Below are 12,271 nucleotides of genomic sequence, written 5' to 3'. Positions count from 1 at the left end.
GCATTGTGCATCACTTGTTTGTACATACTATTATTACTTTCCTATTATCACCATTGTATCATTATTGTTATTATTGTTATTATTATTTTGTTATTATTATTTTCCTGTCTTATTAAACTGTCTTTATCTCAACTCACGGGCTTCACTTTCCATTTCTCTCCCCCGTCCCAGAGAGGGAGGGGGGAGGGTGAGCGAACGGCTGCGTGGTGTTTAGCTGCCGGCCGGGTCAAACCACGACAGTCCTTTTTGGCGCCCAACGTGGGGCACGAAAGGTTGAGATAACGACAGATCTGATCAGAGTGTGTTAAACTAAAATTGGTGTAAGGATTAGACCTGCTTAATAGTCACTTGTCATGATGCTGATTGCTTTAATCTCAACTCTGCTGCGCCTGTTTTCCAAATTGAGTATTATAGTACATTATTTTCCGTATTTGCTCTCTGTCGTGTTGTTTATCCTCTCCGGGCCCTGGTTTCAGATCATTATGGTACTGAGTGTTATAGCAATGGCTTATGAGACGATAAGATATCTGGTCATGACTCTAACTTGGTATTTATACTCAGTAACATCGTGGACTCTGTACTTTGGAAACAGTATCTTGGGAACTATTAGCAATTATACCTATTGTTTTTCTCCGTTAGAGAGTCAATCTGTGGAGGGGAAAGGGGAAGATATTTTTCCTTACTTGATTACTCTCCCTTTCTCCTTCACCACCCCTGTATCCTCCTGGATCACTCTGCCTTCCTCCTTCACCACCCTCTTATCCCCTGAGCTTGTCAAAATAGCTCTCCAAGATATTGAATATTATTGGGATACTCAGAATACCATAGTCTTGTTGTTCTGCCTCATGAATGCACTTCAGATTCTGCTTATAGTTAAACAACTACTTGGGAAGCTCATCCGGAGATTTGCCCGGAGGCAGGATAGTTGTGAGTGGCAGGGAGTATGGGTGGATATGGGCAGGCATCTAGAGCAGTTGGCACCCCCAGTGTGTTGGAAATTCACCCCTGAACAATGGCAAAATCCTCAAAAACTGGCAGAATGCTTGAAAAAAAGGTGTCATGATTCTGGCAGTTCCAAAGTAACACAAATCATTGTAACGTGCTGGGGCCTGGCTCATGCCTATCGAGCTGCCATTGATACTGCTATCAACTTAGTGACAGACCCTGCGGCCACTCCAAGCCCTGTGACAGATCCAACGGCCACTGTGACCCCTACGGTGGACTCTGCAGCCGCTCCAGATCCGGTTCCTGCAGCTGCTCCAGTCCCAGCTCCTGCAGCCACTCCAGATCCGGTTCCTGCAGCCGCTCCAGTCCCAGCTCCTGCAGCCGCTCCAGTCCCAGCTCCTGCAGCCGCTCCAGCTCCAGCTCCTGCAGCCGCTCCAGTCCCAGCTCCTGCAGCCGCTCCAGCTCCAGCTCCTGCAGCCGCTCCAGCTCCAGCTCCTGCAGCCGCTCCAGCTCCAGCTCCTGCAGCCGCTCCAGTCCCAGCTCCTGCAGCCACTCCAGCTCCAGCTCCTGAAGCCGCTCCAGCTCCAGCTCCTACTGCTGCTCCAGTCCCAGCTCCTGCAACTGCTCCAGCTCCAGCTCCAGCTCCTGTAGCCGCTACAGCTCCAGTTCCTGCAACCGCTCCAGCTTCTGCAGCCGCTCCAGCTCCTGTGGCCGTGTCAGAGAAACAATCTGTAGCAGTGCAAGTTGACCCTGCAGAGGGTATTCCAACCCCTGTAACGGGGTCAGAGAAACGAGCTGTAGCAGTGCAAGTTGACCCTGCAGAGGGTATTCCAACCCCTGTAATGGGGTCAGAGAAACGAGCTGTAGCAGTGCAAGCTGCCCCTGCAGAGGGTATTCCAACCCCTGTAATGGGGTCAGAGAAACGAGCTGTAGCAGTGCAAGCTGCCCCTGCAGAGGGTATTCCAACCCCTGTGGCAGACCCTGTAACAAAGTCAGAGAAACGAGCAGTAGCAGTGCAAGCTGCCCCTGTAGAGAAGGTGAAAAAATGGTATAGAGATTCAGGTCGTTTAGAACGCAGAGAGTCTTCTGCCAAAACTAGGTATAGAGATGACGAAGATGACGACGATGCTGGGCCATCAAGGATTCAGGAGGAGGAAGATGAGGATGCCGAAAAAGCAACAGTAACTACCCGAAGCCTAAACGAACGTGAGCTACGAGATGTGCGAAAAGATTTTGGTCGCTGTATAGGTGAGCAGCTTGTCACCTGGCTGCTCCGGTGCTGGGACTCTGGAGCCAATTGTGTGGAATTAGACGGCAGGGAAGCCAAGCGGCTGGGATCCCTTGCTCGAGACGCCGGCATTGACAAAGCAATTGCAGATGGAGCACAATCCACCAGCCTCTGGAGGCGTCTTCTCTCAGCTGTGAGGGAAAGGTATCCCTTCAAGGAAGAACTTTTATGTGTACCAGGCAAGTGGACCACTATGGAGAAGGGAATCCAGTACCTGAGGGAATTAGCCGTACGGGAAGTGATTTATGAGGATCCAGACCAGAGACAAACATCCAAAGATCCAGATGAAGTCAAGTGTACACGACCCATGTGGCGGAAGTTTGTACGGAGTGCACCATCATCATATGCCAGCTCATTGGCAATAATGGCCTGGAAAGAGGATGAGGAACCCACAGTGGATGAAGCGGCTAAACAACTCCGGCAGTACGAAGAAAGTCTCTCCTCTTCCTTACAGGCCTGCGTCTCAGCTGTGGAGAAACTTTCTGAAGAGGTCCACCAACTTAAAGAGAATCTATCTTCCTCCCCACCTGACCCAACCAGTGTCCAACGACCGAAAGAGAACACCTGGGAGAAAACACTTTCTGAAAAGTTTCACCAACTTGAAGAGAGATTATTCTCCTCTGTACCTGTACAAAGCAGTGTCTCAGCTGTCAGGGGTAAGCATTCATCCGCACAAGGAAGACGATATGGTGGGTACTCACCCCGTGCCACCCTGTGGTTTTACTTACGAGACCATGGAGAGGACATGAGAAAATGGGATGGAAAATCTACCGCGACCCTAGAGGCACGGGTACGTGAGTTGCAAAAGAAAACAATCAGGAAAAAGGGATTCTCCGAAAAGTTTGCTGCTCCAACTTCCAGCAGACAGTCCTTCAAACACAGAAACGAGGAAGATTCTGACCAGGATTAGGGGGGCCCTGCCTCCAGCCAGGGGGAGGAAAGGGACAATCGAGTTTATTGGACTGTGTGGATTCGATGGCCTGGCACATCACGCGCACAGAAGTATAAGGCTTTAGTAGACACCGGTGCACAATGTACTATAATGCCATCGAGCTATAAAGGACCAGAGCCCATCTATATTTGTGGAGTGACAGGGGGATCTCAGCAGTTGACTGTATTGGAGGCTGAAGTGAGTCTGACTGGGAATGAGTGGGAAAAGCACCGCATTGTGACTGGCCCGGATGCTCCATGTATCCTTGGCATAGACTATCTTAGAAGAGGATATTGCAAGGACCCAAAAGGGTTCCGGTGGGCTTTTGGTATAGCTGCCTTAGAGACAGAGGGCATTAAACAATTATCTGCCTTGCCTGGTCTCTCAGAGGACCCCTCTGTTGTGGGGTTGCTGAGGGTCGAAGAACAGCAAGTGCCAATCGCTACCACAACTGTGCACCGGCGGCAATATCGCACCAACCGAGACTCCCTGATCCCCATCCATAAGCTAATTCGTCAATTGGAGAGCCAAGGAGTGATCAGCAAGACTCATTCACCTTTCAATAGTCCCATATGGCCAGTGCGAAAGTCTAATGGCGAGTGGAGACTAACAGTGGACTATCGCGGCCTGAACGAAGTCACGCCACCACTGAGTGCTGCAGTGCCGGACATGCTGGAACTTCAGTATGAACTTGAATCGAAGGCAGCCAAGTGGTACGCCACAATTGATATCGCTAATGCATTTTTCTCCATCCCTCTAGCAGCAGAGTGCAGGCCACAATTTGCCTTCACTTGGAGGGGAGTCCAATATACTTGGAATAGGCTGCCCCAGGGGTGGAAACATAGCCCTACCATTTGCCATGGACTGATCCAGTCTGCGCTAGAGCAGGGGGAAGCTCCTGAACACCTGCAGTACATCGATGACATTATTGTGTGGGGTGACACAGCAGAGGAAGTTTTCGAGAAAGGGAAGAAAATAGTCCAAATCCTTCTGAAAGCCGGTTTTGCCATAAAACAAAATAAAGTCAAAGGACCTGCACGAGAGATCCAGTTTTTAGGAATAAAATGGCAAGATGGACGTCGTCAAATCCCAATGGATGTGATCAACAAAATAACAGCTATGTCTCCACCAACTAACAAAAAAGAAACACAGACTTTCCTAGGTGTTGTGGGGTTTTGGAGAATGCACATCCCAAATTACAGTCTGATTGTAAACCCACTCTACCAAGTAACCCGTAAGAAGAATGAGTTTGAATGGGGCCCTGAACAACGACAAGCCTTTGAACAAATCAAGCAGGAAATAGTCCATGCAGTAGCCCTTGGGCCAGTTCGAACAGGACCAGATGTAAAGAATGTGCTCTACACTGCAGCCGGGGAGAACGGCCCCACCTGGAGTCTCTGGCAGAAAGAACCTGGGGAAACTCGAGGTCGGCCTCTGGGGTTTTGGAGTCGGGGATACAGAGGATCTGAGGCCCGCTATACTCCAACTGAAAAGGAGATATTGGCAGCATATGAAGGAGTTCGATCTGCTTCGGAGGTGATCGGTACTGAAGCGCAGCTCCTCCTAGCACCCCGATTGCCGGTACTAGGCTGGATGTTCAAGGGAAGGGTCCCCTCTACGCATCATGCAACTGATGCTACATGGAGCAAGTGGGTTGCACTGATTACTCAGCGGGCTCGAATAGGAAACCCCAGTCGCCCAGGAATATTGGAAGTGATCATGGACTGGCCAGAAGGCAAATACTTTGGGATATCATCAGAGGAGGAGGTGGGTCGTGCTGAAGAAGCCCCACTGTACAACCAGTTGCCAGAGAATGAAAAGAAATATGCCCTGTTCACTGATGGGTCCTGTCGTATTGTGGGGAAGCATCGGAGATGGAAGGCTGCTGTCTGGAGTCCTACGCGACGAGTTGCAGAAGCTGCTGAGGGAGAAGGTGAATCGAGTCAGTTTGCAGAAGTGAAAGCCATTCAGCTGGCTTTAGACATTGCTGAACGAGAAAAATGGCCAGTTCTCTATCTCTACACCGATTCATGGATGGTAGCAAATGCCCTGTGGGGATGGTTACAGCAATGGAAGCAAAACAACTGGCAGCGTAGGGGCAAACCCATCTGGGCTGCTGCATTGTGGCGAGATATTGCTGCTCGGGTAGAGAACCTGGCTGTGAAAGTACGCCACGTAGATGCTCATGTGCCCAAGAATCGGGCTACTGAAGAACATCAAAACAACCAGCAGGTGGATCAGGCTGCTAAGATTGAAGTAGCTCAGGTGGACCTGGATTGGCAGCATAAAGGTGAATTATTTATAGCCCGATGGGCCCATGACACCTCAGGCCATCAAGGTAGAGACGCAACATACAGATGGGCTCGTGATCGAGGTGTGGACTTGACCATGGACGCTATAGCACAGGTTATTCATGACTGTGAAACATGTGCTGCAATCAAGCAAGCCAAACGGTCAAAGCCTCTTTGGTATGGAGGACGATGGCTGAAATATAAATATGGAGAGGCCTGGCAGATTGATTACATCACACTCCCTCAAACTCGCAATGGCAAGCGCCACGTACTTACAATGGTGGAAGCAACCACCGGATGGCTGGAAACATATCCTGTGCCTCATGCTACCGCCCGGAACACCATCCTGGGCCTTGAAAAGCAAGTCCTATGGCGACATGGCACCCCAGAAAGAATAGAATCAGACAATGGGACTCACTTCCGAAACAACCTTATAGACACTTGGGCCAAAGAACATGGTATTGAATGGGTGTATCACATCCCCTATCATGCACCAGCCTCCGGGAAAGTTGAACGATACAATGGCCTGTTAAAGACTACCTTGAAAGCAATGGGTGCTGGGACGTTCAAAAACTGGGATACGCATTTGGCAAAGGCCACCTGGTTAGTCAATACTAGGGGATCTACCAACCGAGCTGGACCTGCCCAATCAAACCTGTTACGTACTGTAGATGGGGATAAAGTTCCTGTAGTGCATGTAAAAAATATGCTGGGTAAAACAGTCTGGGCTACTCCTGCCTCAGGAAAAGGCAAACCCATTCGTGGAATTGTTTTCGCTCAGGGACCTGGATACACTTGGTGGGTGATGCAAAAGAACGGAGAGGTGCGGTGTGTACCTCAAGGAGATTTAATACTGGGTGAGAATAGCCCATGAACTGAATTGTACCATGTTAAATAGTATATTATACTGTATGTTATCACTACCATGATTACTATAGGTGACTAATTAGAATGTATGGAAAAGAGTGTAACCTGAGCATGACATAAATGGTATGGAATAAGGGGTGGATAGATGTCCTGGTTTCAGTTAGCACAGAATTAATTTTCTTCCTAGTAGCTGGTGGAATGCTGTGTTTTGGCTTAGGATGAGAAGAGTGCTGATAACACCCCGATGCTTTAATTGTTGCAGAGCAGTGCTTATACTAAGCCAAGGACATCTCAGCCTTTTGCTCTGTCCTGCCAACGGGCAGGCTGGGGGTGCAGTAAGAGCTGGGAGGGGACAGACCCAGGACAGGTGACCCAAACTAGCCAAAGGGGTATTCCATACCATCTGACGTCATGCTAAACAATATATAGGGGTGGCTAGCCAGGGGGAGGGGGCCGGACTGCTCGGGGTTAGGCTGGGCATCGGTCAGCGGGTGGTGAGCAATTGCATTGTGCATCACTTGTTTGTACATACTATTATTACTTTCGTATTATCACCATTGTATCATTATTGTTATTATTGTTATTATTATTTTGTTATTATTATTTTCCTGTCTTATTAAACTGTCTTTATCTCAACTCACGGGCTTCACTTTCCATTTCTCTCCCCCGTCCCAGAGAGGGAGGGGGGAGGGTGAGCGAACGGCTGCGTGGTGTTTAGCTGCCGGCCGGGTCAAACCACGACACACAGCTTCCCCTGTGATCCAGCCAGAAGCAGAGATCCTATATCCCAAGTTGAATTTCCATCCTGAAACCTCAGCCTGCTTTTCTAGCACTTTATACAGCACTTTCCCTGGTAAAGCAGAAACATCTTATGAACCAAGCCTGAGCCTTCTGTCCAGTCCCAATAGTACTCCAGTTCTTACTCCGCCAGTAGACTTTTCTAGCTTTGACGTGTCCAAATTACCCACACCAACAAATATACATTCTTATTACGGTGACAGCATGCTCAAAACACAGATGCAGTCTGCAGGTATTTTATCCACAAAGGAATTGCATTCAGGCAGAGATCTGGAAACAAGAATGGTTTTGTCAAATGTCACTGAGAGTTGCACAAAATCTCAGATGTCACATTTGATGCCACAGAAGTACCTCTCGTGACTTTATTTAATGCCACTTCTCATCTACTCAGTACCATACCAGGTATGTTTAAGATTTGACTTTCCATTCGTCTTATTTCCTACTGTATGAGTCCTGACAGAATAGATCAACATAATTTAATCTGCAACAGCATGACCTCACTGTGTTAGGGATAACAGCAACAGTGTTATGTTCCTTGAAAGGGAAAGTAATACTATCAACATGGTACATTTCCCCTAATGACAATCAGACCCCAGCTTTGGCTATCCTATCTAAGGAAAGATATGGACCCACTGAAAAAGCTCCTAAGCAACACATAGGTCATCTGAATTCTAGAAAAAAAAATGACACAAATTAATCCAGAAGACTGATGAAAGATGCAAGTTTATGTAACAGCTTGTTGAAAAGATGAAAGAAGCGTTCTCCATATCCCGTGGGAACTGAAGCAGCACTAATGACCTTAAATTACAGTTAAGTTGATTTATGTTAGACATTAGATAAACTTTCTCACAGCAAGAATAAGACAACAGTTGATGAGATTGCTTAGGGAACACTGTGGACATTTTTAAGAATGAGCACCAAATATTTATCAGAAATGACACAAATGTAGCTGAATATGCTACAGAGTACAGAATTAGACTAGACATCCTTTACTGTTCTCCCCTTCCAACTGCATGAATCTGAGTTGGGTTTAAGTACATTCTAGGCTTCAAGAGATGGTAGGTTGGTAGGTCCAGCTGGGTGAATTTGCAGTGTTGTGTCTGAATCAGCTTCTATTACATCTGTAAAAAGGTGCACATGGTAGATCTTAAATACTTACTAAGTGCAGGCATTCAGAGCCAAACCATTCCTTCATTCTATAGCAAAGTCACTGACCCCATTTTTAATGCATTGACCTCATAAATGCTGTTCAGAACCATCTTCTTTCTAAAGCTCTATAAGACCTACCTTACATCTATACACATCTTACAACTACACACTTTACATCTATATACATCTATATATAGTGCAAGGCTGCAGTCTGAAATATTTAGGTTTGTAATCAAGTGTCCAAGACAATCTGTCAAAGCTCAGATAGACAACACAACCCTACCATGATACTGCTCTTGCAGTGTCTTGCATGATACACTCTTGTGAGCACGTGCCATACAGAGATTTTCAAAACTATCTTTCTGCACCAGGGAGAGAAGCCACTCTGATAAGGGCTTCAGAGATTTTCTAAAGAGGTTCAATGTTACCCATCCAGGAAATATAACCTTGTTATCTTCTTCCCCTCAAACACTACACTTATCCTACACCATTTTCAACAGACTAAAATATTGAATAGTGATTTACAAGTTATTAAAATAAATGCCTAACAGATGCAGTAACTTAGACATTCAATGTATTTTACTACAACAGTGTTACATTATTTTTCATTACAGTGCTCCCTATTGTAATGGCTGGGAAATTAAGATAGAAAACACAGTGGCCAAAGCCCACTGAAAGACAGAGCAATCACACTGCGGTATTGTCACTCAGGAGACATACTGATTTATTCAATGGCCACACAGCAAATCAGTAGCAGAACTGGGATTAGAAGCCAGCTCACTTTACAGCCAGACATGAGATAAGACTGTAACACTAGAAACTCCGTTCCACATCCCTTTCTTCTCTAGCCTCCTTCCCATGGGCCTTCCCCTTCCCATGCTGGCAAAGAATTTTTAATTACATGCCATAAAAGCTTTTAAACTGTATTCCCAACCACACAGCAAATTACTAAAATAGGATCTTTTACATAAATGCAAACAATCATTCACCTAACACTATAATAAATAACACTCTTGTTTTCACAGAGCTGGTTCAGACAGTACCACCATTGCACCAGGGTCCAAGCGCCTTGCTGTCTCCTACATATGAAATACTGCACTCCACAGACAGTGTATGGATTCTTCCTCCATTTTCTGTTTCACAAGCGCTTCAGAATAAAAACCCAGGTTAAAAAAAAAATAAATAAATAAAAATAAAATAAAAATAAAAATAAAAATAAAAATAAAAATAAAAATAAAAATAAAATTTTATTAGGACCTAAACTTTTTGCCCTTTGAATTAATATCTCCTCATTACTTATGTTAGACAGTATCTAATCAGAGGATAAGCCTAGGGAGTCACTTTACAAGATCTTGCAAATTGGTCCCTATCCCAAAGTGCTGTAAATGTAAGTAAATGAGAGAGAGAAGGAGCAGGAAGAAAGGAATGTTTCTGTCACAGGTTGCAGGAACTCCCCAAGTCCTCATTGTCTCCCTTACTCCTCAAACTTGTCAGCAAGCTTGATCCAAGTCAGATTTCCTTTTCAAATTCATCACCACATTCTGTCATCCTGCAGTTCACTCGGTGTCTGCTTATATATTCCATCACAAGAGCTCTTCAAACTGGGCAGCTGCATAGCTGTCAAAACAATGTTCCCCCAGGAAGAGTATCTGCCACCTCCAGAAGTGGGGTGATGATGTTGAGACACCCAGTGTTTGCCTGATCAAGGTGAAATTATTCTTTATGCTAGACATGGTTCAATATTATAAAGAAAGCACAAACCTTCTCATAAAATTCCCAAACAAGAAATCCATGTTTAGTGTTGTCAATGGATGATGAAACAATAACATGTTTTAATAATTACCTCATATGTAAGCTCAATTTCTGAATCTGTTGGTAAAGCACTTGGCCATCAGGGCTGGGACCTATTCTTTACAGAGCTAAGTATTAATTCTTCAGGAAATGTTTCTGTTTCCGAGGAGGACACTGTATTTGAACTTTTCTGCACTTTCTGAGGATCTCAGCTTGTGAAAGCATGATACTGGGGTTGTGTAAATCTAAATTTGGTAATGAATGTAAATCAAAGTGCCATCTGATGAGAGCCCTCCTAATAAGATACCTATGTTAGAGTCTTTGATAGGCAAAGTATCAGAGTACTATGCAGTCTCCTGCAGGGCAGCTCCAGACTGTAATCCACCCTCTGATTTTACTACACTATCCAATTGTACAATGAAAGGCCTTTAAGGTTACAGAAGCTTTCCATAACTCAAAATGAAAAAGAAAAAAGAAAAAGTGTAAGCATTTACAATAATAGGAAGGAACACTGCACTTCACTGATATTTAAAGCCTCAGTATTGAGACATACTTGTCTGCCACCATGAACTAATAAGCACGCCATCTGAGAAGCATATTGTGGTATTTCTGTGTAAAAGGTATTAGACTAAGATTTAATGGTTTGGAAAGGCATTATACAGGACTTTACTAACATATTACGCTAGAAGTAACGGTGCTATGCATCTTCAGTTGTGTTTAAATAAACATACCTGTCATGGTTCTGCTCGAGTAGGTAGCCGAGCTCCACCACAGCCACTCTCTCACTCCCCTCCTCAAAGAGGAACAGGAAGCAAATAAGATGAAAAGGGCTCAAAGTTTGAGATAAGGACAAGCAGATCACTCAGTAATTATTGTAACGTGCAAAACAGACTCAGCATAGGGAGATAGTAAGATTTATTGCTTATTACTAACAAGCTAGAGAAGTGAGAAACGAAAGAAACCAAAAGCACCTTGCCTCCCCATCCACCCTCTGCCACCTCCTCCACCCCGAGTGGCACAGGGGAATGGAGGAACGGGGGTTATGGTCAGTCTACAGTGCTTCTCTGCTGCTTCTTCTCAGTCACTCTCATCCCCTGTGCTGTGGGGTCCCTCTCACAGGATGCAGTCCTTGGTGAACTGATCCGGCATGGGCTTCCCACGGGCAGCAGCTCTTCCAGAGCTGCTCCAGATATGGGTCCGTACCACGGGTCCATCCCTCAGGAGAAATCTGCTCCAGCCTGGGTCCCCCATGGGCAGCAGCTCCTGCCAGGTCACCTGCTCCTGCGTGGTCTCCTCTCCACGGGCTACAGGTCCGGACCGGAATCTACTCCAGCAGGGGTCTTCCACAGGCGGCAGCCTCCGTCGGTGCAGGGCCACCTGCTCCACCGAGGTCTCCTCCACGGGCTGCAGCATGGAACCCTGCTCCATACTCCATGGGCTGCAGGGGGACATCCTGCTTCACCATGGCCCTCACCACAGGCCGCAGGGGACTTCTGCTCCGGTGCCTGGAGCACCTCTCCCCCTCCTTCTTCACTGACATTGGTGCCTGCAAGGCTGTTGCTCACAACTCTCACCCTCCCAGCTGCTGTGTGGTGCAGTGTTTTTTTTTTCCCTGTCTTAAATATGCTCTCACAGAGGCGCAAAACATCGCTTATTGGCTCGGCTCTGGTCAGCAGTGGGGCCCTTACCAAACATGGGGCAGCTTCTAGATCCTTCTCACAGAAACCACCCCTAAGGCCCTCTGCTACCAAAACCTTGCCATGTAAACCCACTACAACTAAAATACATCTAAATATGCTTCAACATAACTGGAGAATTATAAAGTCACACACAAAAATACAGAATCACAGAATCACAGAATTTCTAGGTTGGAAGAGACCTCAAGATCATCGAGTCCAACCTCTAACCTAACACTAACAGTCCCCACTAAACCATATCCCTAAGCTCTACATCTAAACGTCTTTTAAAGACTTCCAGGGATGAAATTGTCAGTAAGACATGACCAAGGACAATGCTTTACACTACCTTTATAAGCTTAAGTTTCAGTAGAATTGAGGTGAGTCTAGTACTTCCCCTGGAAGTTCTCAGCATTCCCCTTTGTCTTTCACAGGTTGATGGCTATGAGAAGTGATGAGCACATTGTCCTTTTAAATAACAATTGCCATCAGTCAGCAGGCTAAAGAAAGGACAATAACTAAAGCTTCCTTCTCT

The sequence above is a fragment of the Anas platyrhynchos genome, chromosome 1, assembly GCF_047663525.1.
Source record: "Anas platyrhynchos isolate ZD024472 breed Pekin duck chromosome 1, IASCAAS_PekinDuck_T2T, whole genome shotgun sequence".
Classification (NCBI taxonomy): Eukaryota; Metazoa; Chordata; class Aves; order Anseriformes; family Anatidae; genus Anas; species Anas platyrhynchos.
This window is presented reverse-complemented; position numbering follows the sequence as displayed.